The sequence below is a fragment of the Sceloporus undulatus genome, chromosome 5, assembly GCF_019175285.1.
Source record: "Sceloporus undulatus isolate JIND9_A2432 ecotype Alabama chromosome 5, SceUnd_v1.1, whole genome shotgun sequence".
NCBI lineage: Eukaryota > Metazoa > Chordata > Lepidosauria > Squamata > Phrynosomatidae > Sceloporus > Sceloporus undulatus.
In genome coordinates this window covers 147,591,790-147,619,643 of record NC_056526.1, presented here as the reverse complement: position 1 = coordinate 147,619,643, position 27,854 = coordinate 147,591,790, and the positions used below count along the sequence as shown (strand labels likewise).

At 37.8% G+C, this 27,854-nt stretch overlaps 1 protein-coding gene across 16 annotated transcripts in view; it reads right to left on the bottom strand.

Annotated features, from left to right (window-relative positions):
- Positions 1–27,854, bottom strand: part of SLC10A7 (solute carrier family 10 member 7) — a 189,461-nt gene that overhangs the window by 89,574 nt on the left and 72,033 nt on the right. The window lies entirely within an intron of this gene.

Here is a 27,854-nt window from a genome sequence, read left to right as displayed (position 1 = left end):
TGAATTGTCACCTTGCAAGCAGCCACTGCCTCCTCAACTTCTCCGTAAGTACTAAAGCAAACCTTTATGCTCTGCTAGCGTTAAATAGGATCTGTTTTAAATGTACTGTATGCCCATGCCAGACAAAAATAAAAATGCGAAGGTACTGTTACTTAGATGTATGTTGTATATGTAAATATGTAATATTAATAAGGTATTAAATATAAAAGAAAAAATACGAGCCACATGGTAGAGTGATAGTTACACAATAATTTTTTAGTTCAGATAATGGCAGGTACATTGACTTTTTTTTAACTAAACCAGCTGAGGAATAATTTCAAGGTTAAGTATCATTTTATATGTTAAACAACCATACACATAATTATAATATACCATACATCCATAAATGCATACATGTAGATGTTAGGATGTTTCTCTTCCAGCAGAGGGCATATTGTGCACACTTTAAAAAAAATTATCTTCAGTTATTCGGAGGGAGTTTTGTAAACACTTGGAAGGAAAATTAATATTTGAATATACAGAGGGTTCTCAAGTATTTAACTGTGTTTTGCTATAGTCAAGGGTCAATCCTTCAAGACTCTCTCTTCTGCTAGCAGTGCAAGAATATCAACATTATCTATGCAGATGTTACTTGTGGTGGGTTATGCATCTTGAATGAAATGGCTGGTACAACATATTGAAAACTGCAAGAACATAGTTCTGAAAGTTAAGGTCACATGCTGTTTGTTTAATTAAACAGAGAGGCTGTTGTATTACTAACAAAAGAAGGAAGGACTTGATTCAGTCTTGAGATATATACAGTTTATGTACTGGTTTGCCCAAAGTCAGCAGAAATAGGAATTGCCCAACAGAACTGGACAATTGAGATTCACTATAAGGGCAAAAGGTTAAAAAAAGTCTGCAGTTCATCCAGAACTTTGAAAAAGTATTTTTTTAAGCATGCTGGCTAGAGATTCTTAAATATTTAAACATCAAAATACGTACATACATACATACATACCAAGCCTGTTAGGGTCTAGCTTTAAATTAGCAAAGTGGTAGAAATGTGCTCTTGTCTAACTATACTTCCCTAACAACTGAGAATGACTCCAAAAACAACATAAGTAGCTTGTCGTTCAAACAAAAGTTTACTAATGGCTTTAATCTATATTTACTTAAAGGCTATATCCTAATCTAGTTAGTGAATAGTTCAGGTTAAGAAGAAATATTTATCTCATCATCTTTCCAAAGAAAGTTGATGGAGAAGGAAGATGGAGTACCAACAGTTCAGTTGAAAATCTTTAGAAAGAATGTATGTTAGTCCGAAAGGGGGAGTGTCCGAAATCACGTGGTTTGTTTGAATGAAAAAAAGGGGGAGAGTTTGCATGCAGGAAATCCCTATCTATCTATGGAAGGAGAAAGAGAATGCAAAACTCTTCCAATATTTTCCAAGTGGCAAGGAGGTCACCCTATAATTTATGCACAGAATATACAGTATCATACTGCAAATGGAAGAATGAGAGGAAGGTGTCCAAACTGGACAAAGGAACAACAACAGTTTAAGATAGATAAATGACACTGCTTAACTAGTAGAAAGTAGCAAAGACTTGGATTGACTACAGATGAAGGTTAAGAAAGAAAGTGCAAAAAGAAGGGTTTGAGATGAATATTAAGAAAACAAAACTAAAGACCACAGTAGATTTTTGTAATTCAAAAGCAGATGGTGTAGACATTAAAATAACTAAAGATTTTCTACACTTTGGTTCAGTAATCAGCTACAATAGAGACTGTCAGCAAGAAATAAAAAACAGACTTGGAATGACAGCTATGAAGGAACTAGATAGGATCCTCAAGTGTAATGATGTATCTTTAAATACCAAAGCTAGAATCATCAATACTATAGTATTTCTGATTTGTAGATATAGTTGTGAAAGCTGGACAGTGAAGATACTAACAGGGGAAAAAAATAAGCTCATCTGAAATGCTGGCGGAGAGATCTAAAGACACCCTGAACTGCCAACAAGACAAAGCAATGGGTCCTGGGCAAATCATTCCTGAACTCTAAAATGACTAAAGTAATATTATTGTACTTTGGACACATCATGAGATATAATTCATTGGCAAAGATGATAATGCTTAGAAAAGTGGAAGGCAGTGAGAAAGAAAGATCACATTACATATGGATTCCCACAATAAAGGAAACCAGTGTCTTCAGTTTGCAAGGTCTGAATAGGGTTGCTGCTGACCATGGTTCTTGGAGGTCTTCTTTTATAGGTCTGCCATAAATAAAAAATAACTTGACATCAAATAACAGCAACAGAATTTACATGACATGCAGAGTAACTTGTATATGATGTCATTTCCCTTGAATATAAGGAGCTAGGCATGTGGGACTTATTAATGGACTGAGGCCTAAATCTTCCTGATCAGCCAGAATATTTACTATTATATTTTATTAAAGTTTTTATTTATTGTTCTTGTTTATTTAAGTTATATTTCTGCTGAAATCTTGAGTGAAGAACCCAAAACAATAATTATGTAAGATATAGACTTCATTAACAGACTCCCATTTAGGGATTTCAGGTATTAAAGAATTATGTTGGGCTTTTAAAAACATCCAAGTGCAAGCTCCCTATTAGATGCATAATTAGTTGTGTGGTTATATGGACAGTAGCCAATATTTTGTTGCTGCAAAGTAAGAGAGACAGAAACACTTCTGAACATGCAGAAGCCCCTTCCTCCCAGACATTCTTTTGTTAATGAATTATTAAAGTTAAAACTACTAATAAAAGTCTGACACAGGACAGCTTGATAACTAGCTGTTCTATAGTATCCCTAGGATTATGTCAGAAGGAAAGAACCATCTACACTAGATGGTGCTATATCACTTTCAAGAAAAAACACCTCTGCCTTCTTATGTTGTTCATTTCACATTCTGAAATTTTCATCAGTATGTTAAGCCATTTCCAAATGGTGACAAAGGCAATACAAGAAATAAAAAAATAATACACCATGGAAAGATAATCAGTTTTGGCAGGTATTCCTTTTCTAGATGGTGAAATATAACCAACTTCTAAGATGACTTCCCATCTGTTTCCAAAGTGAATTATTCCGCTTTTCCAAGTAAACAGTCCTCACTGTCAAATCAGTCATTATATCCCATTTCATTTCTAATTTACAACTAGGAAGCGCTTTTCTTTTTATCTCTACCTAATAAAATGAAGGTTTGCAAGGTTCAGATGACATTTTTTTATCAAAAGAAATATAAAATTTTCATGTTTGAACTTATACATATATTACAGGACAAATTCACACATGCCATTTCTTGCCATGAAGCAAGTTCCTTCTGTTATTAATTTTAAGAAGAAAATAGTAATGTGAATGTGTGAGAATTTTATATGAAATAATTGGAGAGAAATCTGAACACAGAAATTATCAATATATATTGGCAACAATCAAGTCAAAGTTTGTACTCTTTAAGATTCAATGATGTAGAGCATAATTCTATATGCAGTGTGTATCAGATGATGGCCATATGATTTAGCCATGGTATGTTGAAAAGCATGGAATACTGAACCCAAAATATTATGCCACCACAAAATGTATGTTGGTGGGACACACATGATACACCCATGGAGTTGTTGTATTTCTGAAGACTTGGAAATGGAATAGCTATAACCAGAGATGAAATATGGTTTTAAGAGTTGTGGGAATGATGGAGGAATGATGGAAAAAGAGCATATACTATATCTCATACCCCTTCAACCCACAGGAACGTTTCTGTCAAAGGCACAACTTTACTTCAGCACTGCACTTCATGCTGTATGAACTATTCCCTTTTCATTTAATGATGTCTACTGGGAAAAGGAAAGAAAGCCCTTCGCTGTGTGAATTTGAAGCTGCAATTGCCAGACCAAGGTTGTGTCTGTTTTGCTGACTAGACCATAGAGTTCCTTGGCTTATTTCTGTGGCCTGATTGTTGTCTTTCCTCCAGAAGGACAGTGTCTTGTGTATACAATGTTTTGCTTGTGGCTTGTACAAGCAGTCTCCCAAGCAGGACTGTTGCAGCTCTGAGAGATACTACTACAGGACTCACTTGGCTGTGTCAATTATTGTTCTCTAATTCTTCAAGTTTCTTGCATGGCAGGGCTGTGACAACATAACTGATTCACTCCCAACATGGCTTGTGCACATTGGCTCCTTCTATGTCCACTTCACACATGAATGTCATCACAAGCAAGTGAGTATTATGTTCACATCACATGCAGGTATTATCACAAGCAGGTGGTGTCTTCACCAATTCACCAGATGTGACTTGTGGGCTGTCACCTTGTGGAGGAGTCTGTTCTTTTACCACTATTTCTGTTTTTCTAGTGATGTGTGTTTTCCCCTTGTATCTATAAACTGAACATGGCAGTCATTCCACCAGTAATGTATCTTCATCTGTACTATACCAGAAGTATACAATCATTCTATTAAGCACCTGTTTAAAATGTCCACTGTGTAACTACTGTTAATTTCAACATAGCTTATGTGTCCACTATACCACACTTCTACTGCACAGTGGCAGTGCTAGGTGAATTGAGACCCTCTCATGGAATTAAGCGGCTTTGATTTTTGAAAACTGAAAACAAACCTCACACCATGGTAATCTATATATGTGTGTTGCTTGTGCACTCTGCCTGCCTGGCTGGCCCCAAGTCATCAATAATGGATAGACCTGTACAGCTGTAAGCAGGACCAAGTGTCATGAGCTTGTCAGGGATTTCTGGAAAGGAACAAAAACACAGGTTTGCCATTTGATTGTGTCTTCCTTAGGAAGCAACAAAAAAACATTGGGGTTTTATTTTTATTTTATTTGGAAAAAATGGGGATTTTTTTTGTGAACCACTGTTTCCACTGTGAAGCAATGCAGAAGAAAAACAAAAGAATGGAAGAAAGAGGAAATCAAAATATCACTGGATCTTGAAAGAACTGCATCATTTTTCTTTTCACATAATAAATTTTCAAGAAATTAATAGCTACTGTGTTATGAGGAAGCCAAGAAGTATTTTAACTAATGTTATATTAAACAAGACTTTTTTGAGTCCTGGGAAAGAATATTGCCTCATAACTGTACGAAAATCAGAGTAATGTTCATTATGTTTATATGCATGTATCATGCAATAAGGAAGACAATGTTTGATGCAGAAAGGCAACCAATTCACATGTTTTCTAAATGTCTGCTGAAAATCAGCATAATGAATATAAATCCTAAGAATCAGACAATGGGAAAATGAGAAGGATCTTATCCCCACCACCACCACCACTAAGAAAAGATAGGTCTCTTCCAACTTCCCTCTCTTTATCCTAAACATATTTCCATAGGTATGAGAACTGTAGCATTACAAGAGAGATTATTTCATGGTTTACAAAACAGAATGCACCAGATGGTACCTTACAAAGCCATAACCTTTGGGAATAAGCAGAGTTGTGGATAACTAAATTTCTACAGCAAGCATTTAAACCAAATTTACAGAAATCACAGTCTAAACCAAAACCTTTGTTGCTTTTTTTTTTTTTGGTCAGTAAATTCCAAGAGATAGCTCATACTATGTTTTCATAACATTAATCTTTAGTAGTCCCAGACCTACTGTGCCAGGAGGGCAAGCAGTTCTCTTTCCTGTGAGATTTCAGGCTTCTTGACTGCTCAGAGGTTTGCAGACTGGCTCCTTTGAAAAGAATGAACATTTAAAAGTGCACTAAAATAATGGGATGAGATGCAATACTGCAGATTATTATATCTTGCTGCACGATTGAATAAGTTCATCAGAAACATCATACCCTATACAAAATGTGCATTCACATTTTGGGCAGACTGTGGGTAAACAGGGAAGGGGGAAACACCTAATCCCAAAATGGTGGAGGGAGGTCCCCTGCTTGCCCCCATCCACTGCCCATGCATTAATATCATGTGATTACCCAAATCATGTGATCCACTTCCATAAAATCATGAGACCATGCTATCAATAGTGTACCAAGTGCAGGGTGACCAGATCTCATAATCGCAAAGGAGGACAAGGCATTGCAAAATGTAGGACATTTAAGGAAAAATGTAGGGCATTACAAAAGAAAAGGTAAAAACATGAATACAGGCCACCTTCTGTATCAATGGGTTTTTCATCCGCAGATTCATGCATCCATGGCTTCAAAATATGTATATAAATTCCAAAAGCAATCCTTGTTTTTGCCATTTTATATAAGGGACACCATTTCACTATGCCACTGTATTTAAGGGACCTGGATACCCACAGATTTTGGTATCCATGGGAGGTCTTGGAACCAAATCCCAGCTGATACCAAGGCCCCTCTGTATAAATATGAATTCACGCTTCTTAATCATGCTCAAAATGGAGGATATTTTGAAATTCCTTCTGGACAAAGATTGAAATGTCCTGGAAAAGGAGGATGTCTGGCAACCCTTACCAAGTGATCTGTTAGCATTTGTACTGATAACTCATTTGGAGGTGGGAGGCAGGAAAGGAGATATTTTGTACAAATGGTTTGAAAAACATATCCGATTGGTCTCTACTATGGAAACTGTCCTTCCTCTCTTCTTTCATTATTAAGGATTTTATTTATAAAGAATTTTTGGCAATGCATTCCTTCACTTAGCAACAGTGGACTCCTTCATTTCATCTGCAATTTCTTTTAATGGAAGCTATACCTGGCTACATTCTGATCCTGCATTGCACACCCATCCCTCTATGCTGTCAGCAAATTGCATCAGATTGCTTTAAGTGTGAGTGGATATAATTGCACAAATCCTGTGTGTACTGAAAAGTTTCACAGTATGCAGGTCCAAAATAAACTTCTTGTTAACAATGTGAACTTTATAATCTAGAAATGCTTACAAATGTGAACTTCATAATCTAAGCCACCATGTGTATTAAAAGAAACGAACTTGAAGGAGCAGTTTCTCGACACATTTGTAAACCTGGGAATGAGCAGTCAAGAAGCCAGGAACTGAAACCAGTTCTATTGTAACACCCATATAACCAAGTACAAAAGGAAACAAAAGGTCATCTCTACCCTACTCTTCAACAAAATATTTTTGGTAGGTACATGAGGTCAAGTGAGAGGGAGAATAGGACAGTAAGGCCCTGTTATATCAGTAAGGCTCTGCTTGTTTGTTCTGGATAGAACCTATTGTGTGTGCATGTGCCCTCATGTCACCTATCAATTTATGTCAATCCATGACTGTGATAGGATTTTTTAAAGCAAAGACTACTTAGAGGTGGTTTTGCCAGTTCCTTCCTGTAAAACATAGCCTACAGCATCTGATATTTGTTGGTGGTCTCCCATCCAAGTATAGTACTAAATACGGCTGACCCTGTTCATCTTCCAGTACCAGACAGGATCTGGTGCCTTTAGAAACAGAAGGCCTACGATCTCTACATTTTATTTCATTGCTTCTGCTGTTTTTTTAGTGAAACATCTTCTTTACAACTCACATTAAAAACTGAAAAACTGTTCTGGCTGAGCTCCAAACTCCACCTACCAATTCGCTGTTCCACAGTATTATTATGAGGAAATCTCTAGAAACCAATGCCTTCTCTTTTGTTTGTCCTGTAAGGTGCAGGTCAAATTATTTGAAAGCAATACTGTTCTATAAATGACTTTGGTTGTGTCGCTTCATTTGGTGTGTTCATACTACAGAACTACATAAAGACCTCTGTGTTTAACTCACAGGAGATCTATAACCCTGTATTAAGCACTGACACAGATCTTTTCAATGTAACCCTTCTTGTTATTAATGAAGTGAATGATAAACAAATTTCCTTTCACTGAATGCGAGATGCACATCCTGAGGCACTCCTGGCAATGTATAATTTCACTAAAGATTTCAGTGATTATTTAACCAGCTAGGGCAACTGGCTTCTATTCTGTTGTTCATCACTATTCATAAACATCTTGTTCTAGCATGTTGCAGGTCTGCAAGATCTACTGAAGGAATTTACACCATTTTATCTACAAATACAGAGCATATAAGTGTATGCACTTGTGTTCAGTCTGAAAAATTAACATAGGATATTTTCAAAATGGCAATGTTTTCAGTATCTTACGTAGGAGCCAAAAGGGTCCTTCCACTGAAGGATGTGCTTCCAAAGCAGAACCAGAAGAAGGGCAAACTTTGGTCCTCTCTCCCTTGCATCTCCTTGTGCATCCTTAGAACCTGCTATGGAGGGCTAGGAAAGCTTCCAAATGCTGTTTTTTGTGAACATGGAGAATGATAGGGGAAAGGAGAGGAAATCATATAATGCTAGATGGTATATCCACTAGGGCATCTTTAGATCTATCATCACCATCATTATCATCATCATCATCCCACCTTCCCCCTGCCCTGATACTAAGACTCAAATGGGGTTACAGATACAGCATTATCTGTTTGTTGATGTTGTGTGCCTTTAAGTCATTTCAGACTCATGGCAACTCTAAAGCTATATCATGGGGTTTTCTTGGCAAGATTTGTACGGAAGAGTATTGAGGTTGATCAATTTCCAAGTGTGTAAAGACTGCGCTAAATGTACATTACCAGATGCCTTTCGCAATACTGCTGCATGGCCATCCACAAGGAGGAGCATGGTGACTGAAACCATGCTCAGAAGTGTGTAATATTTGAAAGAAATCAGAAGAATATAGTGTGTTTATGTTATTGTTGTTGTGTGCCTTCGGGTCCTTTCTGACTTATGATGACTCCAAAGTCCTCCCCTGCTGGGTTTTCTTGTCAGGATTTGAGGCTGAGAGCATATGACTTGCCCAAGATCACCCAGTGGGTTTTCAAGGCTGAACAAGGGTTCAAACCCTAGCCTCCAGTGTCACAATCCAATGTTCACACCACTACATTACAATTATACATTGTATTTATTTATTATCCCACTTTTCCCTTATTGAAAAATCCAAGGCATTTTAGAATATATACTTTCCAACATATATTTAGTCACACAGACAACTCCTTTGTGTGCAGTTCCATACAAGAGCAAAATACAGTAGAATAGTGGAAGTGACCTAGTGCAGTCCTGTGATAAATGGGAGTCCCTTCATTTATCAGAGCCTTCTTCTCAGATAACAAAGGGTTAAAAGGTGGGAGGAGGTATAATTTAATGAGGAATTACAGCACAGTTGATGAGTTGGGGAGGAGTGCAAAGCTTCAAGATAGTTCAGAGGCGGAACTCTTTTTTAAAAAAGCCTGCATACAACACAAGGCATTTTGGGCCTTCCTGCCTGTCTGTTGGCTGGTGGTCTCTCATGAGGCAGACCATGAGAAGGCTGGTGGTGCTGGACAATGGAGTCCAGGCTTCCAGCTATCCAGAAACATCAAGGACTACAAATCCCATCTGATCTGTGAATACGATTAAGAACATGTACCAATCAGTGGCGTCAGGATTTTGATTTGATTTACTAGTTTGATTGAAATGATTATACTCTGTAACTTACACTTTCTGTTTTGCCTGGAAGACAAGTTGGTCCTTCATGTAGTGATAACCTTTTGCTATATAACTCCTTGGTTAGAATAAAGCTTTTCTTTAAAGTACTCTGTCACTTTGCACTCCTCTTCACATGTCTTAGCTCAGCTAGTTCCTCACTGGGTTTGCAAATACCAGTGGGATTCCTGGCAATGTCCCAATGCATTGCTAAGGTGTAATAAATTAACCATTGGGCAGCGGCAGCAAAGTTTGTTTTTAGATAAAAAGGTGGTCTCAAGGGGTCCCATCTAGCTCAGCAGGAGTGGAGGGGGGCCGTGGAGAACATTCACAAACCCCTAGCTGACACAGCAAATCTGCTAGTAAAGGTATTCCTGTCTCCACTTGAAAGCTTCTCATAAATAAGTTTGTCATCTTTAGAGTCCATCTGTTCTGATCAGCCCATATCCTCCAGAAGTTCTTCCTAATGTCTTTACCAAATTCTAAATTTCTACCTTAGGGGGAAAAAATAAAACAAATTTGTTCTACTATCCATTTGACAAGCCTTTAATTAATCGAAGTGAGCTAACATGTTGCAGCCTCTTAATAGCCTATTCTCCAGCTGTAGCGTATCCAAGTCCTTCAACTTTTTCTCACAGGACTCAAGACTTACCTTGTCACCTTCTTCCATGGATATGTTTCAGTTTGGGGATATTACTCTTAAACTGTGGATCCCAAAACTAGATACAAAACTACAGGAGAGGTTTGTCTCAAACAGAACAGTGGAACCAGTTTTAAAAATTACTGATCTGGATCAAGGGGTGGTAGAACTGAAGTGTTCAGAATCTACAAAAAAGACATACACCCACCTCATGCATATGAAGAAGTAGGCTCAAGTCTACAAAAGCTCATGCTACCAGATTCTTTTTTTTTTTCAGTTAGCCTCTAGAGTGCTGCAAGATCCCTTTGCATACTGATTTTCCAGACTGACGTGGCTATGTCTTTGAATAAAAGACATACATGTGAAGTCGAAGGCTTTCATGGTTGGCATCCATAGTTTTTTGTGAGTTTTTTGGTCTATGTGGCTTATTCCTGACCTTCTCACAGCTGCAGGAGTTTACCGCATACCACGCAGCTGCGGACAAGTCTACATAGGGTCCACCAAACACAGTGTGAAAACAAGAATCAAGGAACACGAAAGACACTGCAGACTGGGCCAGCCAGAAAAACCAGCAGTAGCAGAACATGCCACAAACCATCCTGGGCATAAAATACTGTTTGAAAACACTGAAATTCTGGGCCATGCCAACAACTATCATGTCAGGATGCACAGGAAAGTCATTGAAATCCACAAACACCTGGGCAATTTCAACAGGAAAGAGGAAACCTTTAAAGTAAACAGGGTTTGGCTACCAGTCCTGAAAAATAGCAAGATGAAGACTCAACAGATGCAAATGAGAAATCTCCCAGGGTCAGGGGTTTCCCAGCAGACAATGAGCACTAATCAAGCAGACACTAATCCTCTTTTGCAGACCCTCCCACCCTGAGGCCTGCCAATAGCAACAGAACAATACACATGCAAATCACTCCTGCCTTCCCAGGTTCACACAATATAGACATCCAATTCTTTTCCAGGCAAGAATTCTCTGAAAATGCCAGCCACAGATGCTGGCAAAACATCAGGAATAAACTCTTCTAGAACATGGCCACATAGCCCAAAAAACCCAAAAAAGACATACAGTTAGAATGAACGAATTTTGAGCCTAGGTATTTCTGAGTCATGAACAGAGCTTACAGTCCTTCCACAGGAGGGGGAAAAACACTCATGGTCATCAGTTTTTTTCCCGTGATTTCAGCAGTATAATTTAGACTAGGGGAAAACCACTTGTGTTGCCTCTATTGTGAAACAACTGGAAATCAGGCATCTATTATCTAGTGATAATTACCCAGAGATCTTCTAATAAATTTATATATATCTCCTGCCCATCCCAGATATGATCACTATATTTGGCAGATATATTGTGTTCAGTATCTTTCATTCCCTAGTAAATGTGTGTAGGGTTTTAGTCTTATCCTCATAAACATTTGTATGTGAGAGTTTTAAGTTCCCCTTGAAATGTACAAAGATACAGTTTTGTGAAATCAATGTTGTGCTGTGGTTGGGATGTTGGATGGGAGATGGCAGGCCCAGGTTTCAACTGCCCACTGAGCCACGAAACTTGAGCCAGACACTCTCTCCAGGCCTGACCCACTTAGCTTGACTTTTCCAGAGTTTTATGTGAAAAAAGAAGCCTGCAATGTATACCATGGTGAGCTTACTGGAAGCAATGTAGGATATAAATAAAACTAACAAACAAATAATCAAATCAAATAACTGCCTCTAAAATTATTCTGGAAAACTAACAATTCTACAACTTTAAGCACTGGATTTTTCTTTCCCAACTCAGCATTTTGGTAAAGTTGGAGGTGCTGACTGTCAGCATTTTGGCAGGAGCTGGCAAAGTGTTTTTAATGTTTCCTTAAACTGTAAAAAGGATGTTCTCTCTAGCAGCCCCAAATGTTCAATCAAGTTAGCTGCCTGCCAACAACTGATGAAAACTCAAGAAAACCCAACAGATATCTTGGAAAGGAAGGAAGGAAGGAAGGAAGGAAGGAAGGAAGGAAGAGTGGAACTACATAAAACTGAAGAAAGTTCATACTATTCAAAACATTTATCTTTTCAGCCATAACATTAAGATATCATGGCAACTGTAGGATTAAACAGACAGACAATTCTTTCAGCCACCAGTGAGAAGGAGGAGGAGGAGGAGGACAATGACAATAACGACTTCAGTTTCTGAACTCAGAAAAGTGAAAATTGCTTGGATGATCATTTTAAAGTCTACACTAAGCGAAATACTTCTATATAATTCCTGATAACATTAATACAAAATGTACTGTAATACAAATTATTTGTAAAATATGTGGATTGAAGGATCATTCCACATGGTTTCACATTCAGATTGTACTTCTCCATTAGAGACTTGAGATCAATCCATATGAACAAAACATAGGATGAGCTTACAGACTGAAAGAATCTAATAAGACTACACCATAAAGCAAAACACTTCCACATTTACATTGCCCTTAACAAAGCAAAACTGCTAAAAGTCGGTTGAATAATCATATATTAGATGGCAAATCAAGAGCATTTAAATTGTGGCATGATTACTGAGTAATTTTTACTCAAACCTTCTGCCAATTACACCAATGTGCTTGTTAGACACCAAAGACTTTGGAAACTTCACCCCAATCCATATAAAAGAATAAAAAGGGAGCAAATATTATCATTCATTTCAGAAGATACAGAGCTTTATTTTGTCCCAATCATATTTCAAACTGCATCATCTTTCATAGTGTTTTACAGAAGAGTAAAGGAAGATGCATGTCATAAGTAACTGAAACATATCCGGGGCATGCATCATTCATAAATATATATGTGACAATAAAGAGTTTTCAAATTCATATATTTCCATAATTCTTGTTCTCAAAAATAGCTAATCTTTAGTTTATACCCACAGTTACTAACACCTCATCCAATAGGACACAGTTTTATTAGCCATACTTTCATATGGTTTGGCATATTAGGGCATCAACTCAGCTATTAAACTGCCTAAAGCTAGGAGGTTGTTAGACCACCGGATAAACATGGGAAAAACAGCAGCAGTATTTGTGCAAGTAAGTCTACATATACTTGGGAACTCATCAGAACAAAGTGGACCACTTTAAGCACCTCAAAGATACTCTTATAAATCAGTGGTTCTCATCCATTGATCCTTCTGAATCCCTGACCAATGGTAATATTAGCTGGGGCTTCAAAAAGCTGAATTCCAAAACATCTGGAAGATTAAAGGGTCAGAACCATTTTCTTAAGGTTTAATGCTGGTTCCCACTAAAGTTTGAGATCTCACTTCAAGCAGAAGTACCACTTGCAACAATACACAGAGACACACAAAACATTCCCAGTGAACTATGAGAAAGACAGAATCATTTTGAAGATTAATGAGATAAGATAACTGTGGTCCCGACAATAGGTCCTCCCTACTTCCATACAAGTAACCAATTACCAAATTATTCTTCCTTAAATAAGAAGGAAGTGATTAAACACATTAACTGTGCTGTATATACTATTATAAAAATCTCCATGAGCATACCAGCCATTAATGGGGAAAAGAAAATATTCATTCCAAGAGTAACATTATCAATTTCTATAAAGTGATATTTTCATACATTTTCAAAATCTTCTTTCATCTAGCACAAAATTGTCACTACTATCAGCAGTATCCTGAAAACTCCAACTCACTGAGGCAGGCCATTACTTCTTCCAATACTCAAAGAAACTTCCTCAAGTTGAGAAGTCTATTACCCAAAGCACATACTGTACACTTGTGCGTACCTTGAGCTATGTTTTCAGTGCACACTGTTTAAGACCTTTTCCAGCTGAAATAGTCTTCAACTTTGAGCTGAGGCACCATTTAAGAAGATGAATGATCAATATTTCAGACATATCTCAACTCCTTTCTTTCTTTTATTCCTCAGTAAGTTGATGGATGTCCCCAATATGTTCCTTTACAATTATAGTCATACGCCATTCTCGTCAATGAAATTTGATTGTAATTTAAGATATTTTGAAACAACAACAATGCATTAGGAAAGACAAGGAAGAAAGGAAAGATTTTTGCTGCTTCTGTTTTTCGAAGAATGCGTTCCACTGTCTATGGTCTGACAAACAGCAAAAATATAGCTGATTTAACAAATGAGTGCTCAATCAATGATGCACTGAGGCACATGACAAAAGCAAGTCAAAACCCATTACATTCAAGAGCATCCTTTAAATTCCACTTGGTTGCACTGACCCTGTTGCTCAATGCTAAAGACTTTACAAGTTTTTTTTCCCGGAAACATTCCGAAAAGCTTTTGTTTTGGCGTTCACTCAGCTGCACCTCACAATTAACACCACCAGACTCCTCTCTAATCAATTATTCATAGAGATTACTAGCATATCTTTTGAGCACCTTAACTTCACATCAGAAGTGTGCGAGGGGTTGACACATGCATGTGTACATTACAGAATAAAAGGCAGACTCTAGGCAGGTTTTAACGCTAAATGAGAACAAGGCTAAAAGAAGTGAAATCAACATTTTCAGTCAAAGTTGAGCTTCAGGCAAGCTGCAGGCAGTGCACAGCGTGAGAGAATTTGGCTCCAGAAAGTGCCCATGTGTTGACAGCTGAAGAAGAGAGTTTGAAGGCTTAATGGTAAGAAATGTTCCATCAATGATAATGTTACACATTACTCCTCTTACTAGATTTGCTACTCATCTTCACAATTCCTGGCAGTCAATGACACGCAGAGACACACTCTCTCACATACAGGGCTTTATCATAGAAAAAAGTTGTAATTATGGTGAGCATGGCTATGTCAAGCTAAACTGAAGAAGAAAGAATATTCAGAAGAAAACTTGGATTCTGAGAATCAGAATAATTTAAGGATACAGAGGAAACACAGAAATCTGGAAACCTCCCCAGGCTGTATGAATTGTCCTAGTTAATTGGAACTTTGTTCTACAGAGCATGTCAGTCTATATTACAATGCAGTACATAAGGAATACATCCAGAGCAGTAAGAACTGGAAAACCTTACAATGAACTAGACATGCTGGAAGTATTTATTATTTATTAACCTTCTGCCCTCCCTGCCCTGGGCACAAACACTTCTGAACTGGATCATAAACCCATCAGATACATTGCAAAACTGTTCCTGATCAAAACAGATTACCATCTACACAACCGGCCACTATACAGAAGCAAAAGCAAGATGACCATGAACATCATAAAAGCAACCATTAAATAATGGTCTTCCTCCTGTTGCTGTAGGATTAGACTGGACAGAGTACATATAGATGATCATTTTCATTAACACTGTTGGGGATTCATTCAGTCAAGGTCTTAGATATCTGGATGAAACTGATAGTGTCTTATGCAGACAGCCTTACTTAAAGATCCTACATTTCCTCTGTATCTTCTGAGAAAGAAGAGCAATATTCTCATTAAAAGCCCCCCTCATCCCATTAATGACTGTCATGCTCTCATGGCTACCTGGCCTCATGCAACCATTCTAACAGTACACAGAGATAGAAGGAGGGAGGTATAGCATACAGTTTCATATACAGGCAGCTGTCAGACCACTGCCATGCATTTTCTCTTCTTCCTTAGAAGAGAAGGCCTCACAGTTCAGTGGCATGATATAGTACAGTATTGGTTTCATAAGCAACAAGGTTCCAAGATTCCTCCATCACATCTCATGGTAACAGGTTGACTTTGGGCAGGTCATACTATCTCAGCCTTATAGGAAGGTAATGGTAAAGCTCCTCTGAATAAATCTTACCAAGAAAACCTTATCATAGGGGTGCTGTAAGTACAAATTAATGTGAAGGCATATAACAACAACATAGCCTGGGAAAAGTCTCTGCCCAAGATCTTGTAAAAGTGGTGGCACTTATACTTTTATATGGCATTCACAATCAGTTTTTTCTACTGAACTGATGTAGCAATCACTTTAAAAGGATTAGACCGATCATTTTTAGTCCAACAACAAGTATTAGCTATGATATGCTCTTGAAAAGTTCCTTTTTTTGTAACTGCCCAAAGTTGGCTGGGGGTTTCTGGAAAATGTAACTCTTCCAGGCACTGGCCCAATACAACTTCCAGGTCCATATCTAAAACTGGATGCTGGATACAAACATGGGTGAATATTGGTTGTAGCCTAGCTGGAAAAAAATCACTAATCATTGTAGCAAAGAGAATGATGTTGTTGTTAGATGCCTTCAAACTTATGGCAACTCTAAGGCCACAAACTTACCAAATCTTTCTTAGCAAGATTTGTTCAGAGGAGGTTTGCTATTGAAATCCTCTGATGCTGAGAGGGTGTACTAAAAATGTTTCTTGGTCTTGCCAGGATCTATGATTTGAAAACATAAATAAAAATAAATAAATCTGCCTTGAACCCTTAGTTGGTTCTTTTGTTCATTGCAAATTCTAATGTTTGCAAACTTAATCATTACGAGATTCAGGTTAAAAGACAATAATACCAGTGCCTTTAATTAGCAGTCTCTGAGTTACATAAAGTAAGGTGAATAAAATCAGGAAAAATGACTTCTTCCTTTAATTATTTGTATCCAATATATATTTTTTCATACATATGTGCCACTGCACACATTTCTTCTATGAGTTTTGCAACAACAGGTACATATTAGATCTACTTTTAAAAAATAAATTTACTGTGTTTATATTCAGCTAATCAGACAATCACAGTATTTAAAACTGATACAAGTAAGATTCAGAGGACAGGGAATGACAGCATCATATATTTTTAACATGTGAGAAACTGGTGTAGTATTACTAAAAACACTGTCTGGTTCAGAATTCTATCATATGTAATATTTGTATATTAAGCTCTTACTCATGTGGTCTTGCCACTGAATTCAGTGAAGGGGATAATTCTGGATGTGACACTGGACTGAAACCGGAAGACCCGGAAGGAAAGTTTCATATGCAAACTGGAAGATCTTCAAGACTGAAAAAGGCTTGACAACCTAAGTTACAAGTGGCTCACAACCATTTTTAAAAATCAGCTCCAGCTAGAATGACACCATTCAGAAAGGGCTATGGTTAAAAATATAAATTAAATGCAATCTTTTCCTCTCTCAGGTTGTCAAAACTGCGCATCTTCCAGAGATGCTGGACTGCAGCTTCCATTATCCCCTGGCCATGATGTCTGGGGGATGATCAAAACTGTATTCCAAGACATCTAGAGGTTGCCAAATTATGGAAGGCTATTTGATGGTATTATTAGGATAAATGGTATATGGCAGAGAATCCACCCAAAGCTATGTGAAGAAAAGAAATAAAGAAGGAATAAGAGAAAAATTTCAAAACCATTTCCCTTCTACTCATTTAATAAATATGGCATCAAAATACATAAAAGAGATTAATAAAAATGAAGCCATCTCATAATTATTTCTGGTATTTTTATCACACGACATAAATAATATTCCTCATTTCAATTTAACATGGCTAACTCAGATTTATAACCACACACCACTCCATCTGAAAGAATGCCACTCTAAAAAAAAATAAAGAAACAAGTCCTACTCTAGTAACAGTGCTTCATTTCAAGCCAAATCAAAATGCCTTAAAACGTGGGAATTAACGCCTGAGTGTCTCCAGTTAGCTCACCAGTGATGAAAATTCTTCAGCCCCATCTCCAGCACAGTCCTGCTCTTTGCCATAACCTTTTAAGATCTGAGCCAGGAATATGTCTGTCTATCCATCTGTATCAATATAGATGCTTTTATTTCATATCTATATAATGTGTATTGTCCCACGCTAATATTGATTGAAGGAATTCAAGCAAAGCAGTGTCAGCTTTTATTCCTACAGGGAAACCACTCAGCTGAATGGCAAGGCACTTAAGGTCAAATCAGGATTCATCTCACTTTGTTGCTGTGTTATAAACGGTGCAGAACAAATGCAAAGAAGAAGAAAAAGATAACCTTTTCAGGTACACTCAGACTATCAATTTAAAGCCTCTCTTTCACTTTCTCTCTGTCTCTCTCTCCATACACACAAACACCCCACTTCCATACTAACACTTCAATGGCAAAATGAGCGTTCCACTGAGCTAGTGGAAGCATTAAAAGCATCAAACACAAAGGGAATCACTTTGAAAGAACAGAGAGCAAGCACTGTAAAGGTTGGTGATATGATAATATGCACAAATAGCTTTAAGATGATAATGAGAATATGCATGGAGAGCTGCAGTTGCATTAATGGCTTTAAAAATAGATTAGACAAGTTCATAGTAACCATTAATAAGAACGATTAGGTGGAAATCAAACTATTAAACTCAGAGGGTAAACAGTTCTGATTCTGACATGCCAAACTGAAGCAACTGGGGAACTGTTATCTCTGAATCTAAACACCAGTTCAAACAATTAATATGAATTAATACTGAGGGGAAAAAAACTCACAACACAGAAAGTCAAGCAGAACAATATCTGTACAATGCCTGCTGAACAATGTCTACATCAGTGAAAGAATAATTTTTAAATACTCATTTAAATATCTCATTTTCCCATCCAAACAGAAAGATCACAGCAGATTACAAATCAGTCCATACACTCAGTTTTCAGTCATACGAATAATAAACCAAATTCAGAAAAAATAGCCCATCTACCCCAAATATTGGGGAGTGGGTTTGCTGGAAAAAAATGATAGCTGTATGTGTGTTTCAAATCAATAAATCTAACTTTCTATGAGTTAAAAGATATTAACTATGTGGTAGTGTGTTCAAAGGATACTTCCTGTCTAGTGTGGCTTCAGCAGCTAGACAATTTCAGAATCAGACACCTCACAGGCAACTAAACTAGAATCAGTAAAATGGCTTAAGACTGCCTAAACAAAGAAGCTATCATGGTGATGGGGACTGAAAAGGCAACTGACTTGAATCTCCCATCAATAATGAAGAGGAGGAGGAGGAACAGCAGCAGCAGAACCAGCAGCTCTGAGAAATATAGTCATCAGAAAAGATTTTCTGTGATTGCCATGATGAAATCTAGAATTGCTATTGAAGGATGATGTCCAAGGCCATCAGCTGAAAGTGCTTTTCACTGGTGCATTTACATATTAGATTCAAAGCCTTTAGAAAGGATGAACTCTTACAAACTTCCAGTGCAGAATATTTTACATGTAGTTCATAGTCTAAAAACATCTACGTTTAACATATTGATTTTCAGATCAATATCCAGCCCTGATTTTCAGGAATCTCTTCACTTTGCACTAATGACCCTTATATACCATGGGGACAGGGGCATGGGGGGATTGCTGAGGAGATGAACGTGTGGAGAGGCTGAGGGATGGCTAAATGTCTGTCAGTCTCATATCCAAATCTGAATCCAATCCAGTGCAGTAGCAGCTTCCATATCAATGGACTGGTGAATCCAGGTTTTTGTCTGAGCTTTATAGAAGCTATCTGTTGTGCTGAATACTGTCCCTCAGATGAGCCTTGGATAGCCTCTTTAAAACCTGCAGTGGATTCACGGCAGACAAAGGACTTTGGAAAAGAAAAAAAATGATGGAAGATTTTGGGATACAGCATGCTGATGGTGATGGTGAAAAGAGATTAAAATGGGATTATGGCCATATCATGAGCTGACATGACTCACTAGAAAAAACAGTAATATTTGGGAAGGTAGAAGGTAGTAGGAAACCACATTCCAGTTGAATAGATTTAATCAACGAAGCCATGGCCCTGGGTCTGCAAGATCTGAGCAGAGCTGTTGTTGACAACTGACTTGGAGGTCTCTCATTTATGGGATCACCATGAGTCAAAGTCAACTTGATGGCTGTTAACAACAAAGTAAGTTAATCAAGAGCAGATCTAGCCAAAGATATTAGTTATGATGGCTGAAGGCAGAGGTCCTCATGCAGAGGCTATATGCCTTTGAAAACTAATTCTGGAGATGGGCTTCACTGGAAGCATCCGGGTGGTCATTATTAGAAGGGCCCTTCCATTAGGCAATATGAAGCAGCCAACTCAAACTGCAAGTTTATGGTACCATGAAAGGACAAACAAATTGGAGCATTGGACTAGGACTCTGGTGATTAGGGTTTGATCTCTGCTCTGCCATGGAAACCTGTTGGGTCACCTTGTGTGAGTCACACACTCTCAGCCCCAGAAAACCCTGTGATGGCTTCTCTGGAAGTCAGAAACAACTTGAAGGCTCACAACAACAACAAACCATGAAATGACAAATAAATTGTTGGCAATTTAATTTGCTATCATGGCATCCCCCCCCCCCCCCCCCCCCCCCCCCCGGATGTGTGGAAAGGGACAAAGCACTTCTGGTTTTCTGCCTCAAGTGTCAAAATAGCTTGAGGCGGTTAACTACTGTTTTCTTAATATAAGTGCATGTGGGAGGTACTGGATGCTCCATCTTAGGCAGAAAAATGTCCTGGGTTAGTTCTGAGTGTTGGATGTTACTTCTGAACGCGATAGGCTAAAGGTCTGATTAAGCAGTCTCTTATATTTTAAAAACATTACATTATTTTAAAGAGCAGGCAATGTTAACACATACTTGATACTCAGAAGGTGACAAAATAATGCAGAAAAAAGATTTCTGGAAACAATTACTGCTGTAAAAGGGGAAAAAAACATCATTTAATATTATACAACTGAATCCAAATGAATATTATTTTTGCTAAACTAAATTAAAAAGAAAAACAAAAAATAGAAACCTAGCACAAGACAGGGCCTGTGTAAATAAAATAAAGTGTCTGTTTGCATAAGTGTGGATTAGCACATCTGGTAATCAACCTTTATTTGTAAGATTCTTTGAGAAATATCATCTCTGCAGGCAATTGTGTGCTTTTTACTGATCCTCTTTTTCATTCTGTTGCATATTGTTCCAATATGGAGTTAAGTTATTGTAATGGACACTGCTCTTTTTAAGGCTGTGGAAAACCCAAAGCATACTTTCACTATTATGTAATGAATCAATATCTGCTTCTGATGGCTAAGGGATATCAAAGTCCCTATAGCCTGAGAAATGGACCTAAGCTCTTGCCAAATTATACACTTCAGAGTTAGAGATTTGCTAGTGGAATATTTTCCATTTTACAGTTGATGCACTCTCCATTTCTCTGTAAAAGTAAGACAAACAGCTAAATTACTGAACAGAATTTTACATCCACTGTAATAATAGAACAGCTCTTCAGATCTTAGGAAACTGTCAGGACCGTGGAGCTGTCCAGGACATAATCATGACTAAAGAAAATGTCCATTTTATAAATAAATGTGCCATAGCAGTGAGGGTAAAGGAAGAAGAAGAACATTACATTTATGACAGTTTCTAGGATAAAATGTAGTAAAAATAAATAAATAAATGAACACTATGGTTACACAATTGGATTTCTACCATCATAATTTGTGCTGATATATCAGCCTGTGACTTCCAAGTAATAAAGGTGGTTATGCCAGCATGATATATTATTGAAGTTTGACTCACTCTAGCCATACAGCTGCTAGCACATCTTATAATAAGGTTATCAAAAGAGAATGGAAGCATTATAATTTCATAAAATATTTTAATCAAATAGCTTAATATTTCTATTGTACATGTTTTCAGTTTTGGACCAGAAGCTGCTGTAATATTTGAGGGGTGGAATCATGTAGATTGGGGAGTGATCTAATATAGATGACCTAATTTACCATGTGACAAATCTAACTATGTACACTATCCACACAACCCAACCAACCATCACACAACTTAACATATACCATTTGCCTAGGCAACCATACTACTACAAGTATGTGGTGTAATTTTCTTCTGTCATATATTTGTCTGTGTTGTAAAAGTTGGAGATTTAGCTATGAATGAAGTTTCCAACATGGCTGAACAGCTGTTTATACTAGTAGTTTATAATCAGCGACAGGATAGGAGAGAGATACTCATCCAAACGATAGAGCTTTATGGTTACAGAATTAATCAGTAACTAGGGATCGGGCCACAACAACTATAGAATACAACATGACTACCAATTACAGCTATCAATATTTGTTTTAAAAATTATTTTAAAAAATCAATCTGTAATGGCTTTTAGTCAAATACAATAAACGATCAACTGACTAAAAATGTTGCATATCTTTAAGAATTGCTATTATTCCTGTTGTAGTTATTGTTATTATTATCATCCTACCCTTTTCCCAGTTTGGGACTCAAACTAGCTTCGGAAAGTTAAGACAGACACAGCTAAAATTTTACATCAAATGAAACATCATATCAAGCCATCAAAGGCCTGCTGAAACAAAAAAAGGTCTTCATCTGCTTATGAAAAGATAACAAGGAAGATGGCAGTCTAATCTCTCTAGGAAGGGAGTTTCAGAGTCTGGGAGCAGTCACTGAAAAGGCCCTCTTCTGTGTTCCCTCTAGATGTACCTGCAAAGGTAGAAGGTCACATGGGCAGATTTATATAGGAAGTTACAGCCATTCAGATAACCTGGACCTGAGCCACACAGGGCTCTGCAGATCATAATCAGCACTCTGAATTGTGTTTGGAAACAGATCACCAACTGCCAGAGGCAGCCCCAGATAACTCTGGCTGCAGTTTTTTGGACCAGGCAAAGATTCTGAATACTCTTCAAAAGCAACCCCCACAGAGAGCATAACAGTAATCCAAACAGGCAAGTGTCACTATGGCCAATCCAACATCTCTAGAAAGGGGCACTGCTGACACACAAGCCTTACCTGTATGAATACACTCCTCTTTCCAGCACAGGCTGAATCCCTGTTCCATGATCTGCCTTTCAACTGACAAGCACCTGGCCTTGTTTGAATTAAATTTCCATCTTTGACCAAGTCTCTGCATTGCCTGGATTAAGTTTCAATTTGTTTACCCTCATCAACTAAAACAGGCCCTTTGGATTTAAGTAGAAAGGAGTAGTAGAGCTGGGTGTCATCTTCATATTGAAGGCACAGGTCCGGAAAATTCTGGACAACCTCCTCCTATGCTTTCATGAACATATTAAATAATATAGGGGACAAATCAGAACCCTGAGGCAAAGGATCTGCAGTCCCCTTGCACCACCTTCTGTACCATCCTCCAAGGCACTCCCCACAGCTCAAAGATGATGGTTATCTGTATTCACCTATGGTTTTTCTGTTCACTCTGTGTTCAAAGTGATGTAGAGTTGGATAATTATAGAACTCATTCTTCAAGATTTATGAGCATACCTAGATTTGTCTGAAGTCATCCAGTTCCTAGCCCCTATGGTTTGATCAATTCTGGAACTATATTTTTCATAATTTCCTTTGAAAACAAAGGGTGACCAAGGCATTCAATAATCTATTAATTTCTAAATAGCTTTTGCTAGCATGATATCATCGTATCAGTTGCAACATATCATCTTCTTGAGCAAAAACTGGAACCAAAAAGTCCATGTTTAGTATCAGTACTACTGCTGGCCTATGAATATACGTATACTGTCAGTGAAAGTGCAACCGGTGTGGTAACAGAGATGGCATCTGCAAAATCATGCTGCTTGCCTCAGTATGCCTACTTTTGTTCCTGATAGTTCTCATCTTACTTCTGCATGGGAATCATAGCCCCCGCTTAAAACTCTTCTAACTATCATCATTGTTTCTTCTTTCTTGATAAATTTTCATATTGGTTAGCAATATTGCAATTTCTTACAGTTTTTAAGTTGCTGTTATTGTTTCTGTTTGCAATTAAGAAATGTGTTTACCTGGGAGTAACAAAACTGGCTGGGGTTTTGGCAGCACTCTTGAACAGTATTATTACTATCTAAGGTGAAGCTCAGTCGATTACTAAACAATGTTTCGATTTAGCAGCAGGAAATGCACATAATTAGTGCCAGGGGCTGTAATCATGCAAACAGACGTAAAAAAGGAAGGAAAGTGGTTTAACTTAAAATTTAGAAAATTAAAGCTCTAGAAACGGATAGTTCTGATACAGTAGTAAGACATGAGCATTAATATTTTTATCACTGCTACAGCTTAATCAAATATAGCTTAATCAAAATAGCAAACTTTATTGCTTGCATTTTACGTGAATAACAAAGTTGGGTGCCCATCAAGAAAAAAAGTACAGTATTTGTTTTAATTCCAACTTCACTTATAAAATAATAATAAATTTTATTTGTATACCATTTTTCCCTAGATCAAAACGGTTTACAGACTATAAAACTATTAAAAACATCTCATAAAAATAGATAAAAACAAGTAACACAATTATACAAACACAATCAGTCAAAGGGTAAGGCAGAGAATCGATGGCATCAAGAGCGCTCAACTTCATTCCTTGAGGGGGGGGGGGAAGGCTTGGCAAAAAAGAAAGGTTTTAAGCCTCTTTTTAAATGTTTCTAGGGGGGTCATGAGACGGAGCTCCTTGGGGAGACTGTTCCAAATCCACGGCGCCGCCACTGAAAAGGCCGTCTGGAATGTGGAGACATATTTGGAAGATGGACTCTCCAACAGATTCTTCCCAGATGTTCTGAGTGTTCGGGGCAGATTGTGTGGGGAGATGCGGTCCCTCACGTAACTCGGTCCCAAGCCATGTAGGGCTTTATAGGTAATAACCAACACCTTGTATTGTGCTCGGAAGCGAATGGGCAGCCAGTGAAGATTTTTCAGAATGGGTGTTATATGGTCAAACCTAGATGCCCCGGTGACCAGTCTGGCTGCCATATTCTGTACTAACTGTAGCTTCCGAGCTTGGTACAAGGGTAGCCCCATGTAGAGCGCATTACAGAAATCTAAGCGAGAAGTTACCAGAGCATGTACCACAGTTTCAAGGTCCCTTTGGCCCAGGTAGCGTATCAACTGAAGGTGATAGCAAGCACTTCTGACCGTCGTATCTACTTGAGATGTCAACTGCAGGGACGAGTCCAGAAATACTCCTAAGCTGCGAACTTCGTCCTTCAGGGGAAGTGTGACCCCATTCAGGACAGGTGGATAAATTTCCTTCCCCGGGCCTGGGGAACCTATCACCAGTACTTCCATTTTCTCTGGATTCAGACTGAGTTTGTTTTCCCTCATCTGTAATGCAAGCCAGATCACAATTGTTCTCTTCTAAAAGATCTTGAATGATATGGGTCTTGTTGTTAATTGACCTGGCATTGCAGAGGAGCAGAGACTGGGTCTGTGGTACGGTTGGATTGACCCTCAGTTCTTTTGGGTTAGCAGGGTGGTTGGAAGGCAGGATAGGTATTAAGCATCGATCCTGCCTTATGTTCCTTTCTTCTAAGAAGCTTGAATGCTCCCTTCTAAACAATCTAACATGAATGCATACGTTATTCTATCACTGAAAGCCATGCTGAAACAGTCATAATAAGTGCAAGTGGTTTAACAATTCTGTTCAAAATGAAAAGGTACAGTACTATTATATTAAAGTTGCAATACTTTCATTTTTTTACCCATTTTTGTATTTTGAACATTTTATATACATTTTTATAATCAGTTTTATAATTCTGTTTCATTTTTGGGTATTGTATTTATATTGGATTGTATTTATATGGTATTTTATTTATATTTTATATTTTATTATATTTTAGCTCTTTTCTAATTTCTATACAATTTCTCTAGAATTTTATAGCATTCCTTATTTGCTTTTGTGTTATTTTGAGATGGCCTAAGGGCTAATCAATAAACATTAAATGACTGAATGAAAAAGTACATGACAAATACACAGATGCACACATAGGGGTTAGTATAAGAAAGGTGCTGACGTGGGGAAGTGTGGCAATGATAGTCAGTAACAATAATTACAGAAAGAGGTAGGTGTTTCCCCCTTATTAGTTCATCTGTTGGATAAATAAAGTTGATATTCAATCCATCCTTTTAATTTAAACAAAAACTTCAGACAACTTGGAGAAGGATAGAAAAACATGAAGTAACTACGGTAATGTTCAGATGCTCAAAAGCACAGGCAATTTCACTCTGTGTATTCTTAAAACAGCCTCAGGGTGAAACTAGACATTCCACAGACAAGTTCTGCAGCCCATGTTTGCCAAGATAATAGAGATGCAGGGCAGGAGAGAAGAGAGCAGGTATTCCACCTACCCAATGTCCATCAATTATTCCTTGTTATTTTGCCCCCTTCCCCCTCCAGCTGTATCTTTCTCTCAACCAATCTTATTTTGGATCCTGAAGCCAGGCTTCATTTAAAGTAGAAAAAAATCAATTAAAAGCAGCCTGGAAGGCATTTTCAAGAAATAACTCGTAGGAGAAAGAAGGATTAAGCACATGTTACCACCCACTTATTTTTTCTCTCTCCCTAAGTGTCCTCGCCCTGCTTTACACTCACATAGGAACCCCAATATTTCCGTTAGGACATCTAGCTCCAACCTCATTTTTGAACTAACTTTGTGAGAGAACTCAAAGTTCTTCATTTGGACAAGCTGTTTACAAAATAGTGAATCCATGATCCACACGGTGAGATCTTGTTCACCAGCAAGATGTTCAAATAAACATGGGAAGGGAATAAATATGGACACTGAGATCAATTCATCACACCTTCTTGTTATACAACTTCCACCTCCTCCCAACGAGAGTGGCACAGGTAGAGTGCTTAACTACCGAACCCATACTGCACAAAGTCATCGTGTTTGAAAGTCAATATATCATCTCAAGATGAGGAGCGGGGGAAATCCCTGAACAACCCTAACTATAACCAGTAATTGTCATTAAGAGCTCTCATTATACAGAGCAAGGGTAATTAGAGCATCATGCCCTCACAGGATGCAGTGCACAGAGAATGCTAGAAGGCTTCATAAATTAGTGGCAAATCAGTCCCCTCCCCTTCACCATGAAAGAGAATTATTATATTTACATATGTTAGAGCAAAAGCCAATTGGCCCCTACAAAAATGAGCCTAAACATATCTGCAATTTCTTGATGGGCTCCTGATTTCATTATGCATTGCGGAAAATAAAAGGGATAAAGTTTGCCATCAATAATTCTGAGCGTTATCTGCTGAATCCCGCAGATTCCAGAGCATTAATAATTCAACATCTTGTGGGAATTTTGTCATGGTGGAGCTACAACTTGTCTGCAAACGGAGCTCAGGGGATGTTCAATATGATCTATTCCAGCATATGTGCACAATTGGTACATTCATCATGATGCAGGGAAAACATTATCTTTCCTCAACTTATAGTTTTTAAGAAGATTTTTTTTGTAGTTTACACAATAAAACCTCTTGAGCATTAAAAAATAAATAAATCCCACAGTTTAAGCACATATTGCTATTTAAATCATGCTTTAAAAAAGGATTACTGTCTCTCTAAGTATACACTCGCTGTTTTTTGGGTCTTATACTTTTTTCACTGGCACGTAACTCAGTGATTATATAGGCATCATAAAATGCAACAGGGAGAGAAAGCAATTTAACTAGATAGCTAAAGATCTGGCCGCACAACATGTTATACTGCGAATATCATAACAGGATAGAAAATGATGAGAATACTAGAATCAGGGTGAGGGTGGTACATTTAATTGAGAAAATGCAAGATTGAACCTAATGAATCTGTTTGCAGAATATTAAAAAGAGCCAAATGAGTATTGAACTAGGACCGGGAGACCAGCATTCGAATCCCCATCTAGCCATGGAAACCCATGGAGCAACGATGGGGAAGTGATACTCTCACAGCATTAGAGGCTGCATCTGCACTGCAGAAAGAACACTGTCTGACATCACTTAAACTGTCATGGTTACATCCTATGGAATCCTGGTATTTGTAGTTTATTGTGGTGCCAGATCTCTCTAACAAAGGCAGTTAAAGATCTCACAAAACTACATCACAGAATTCCATAGCACT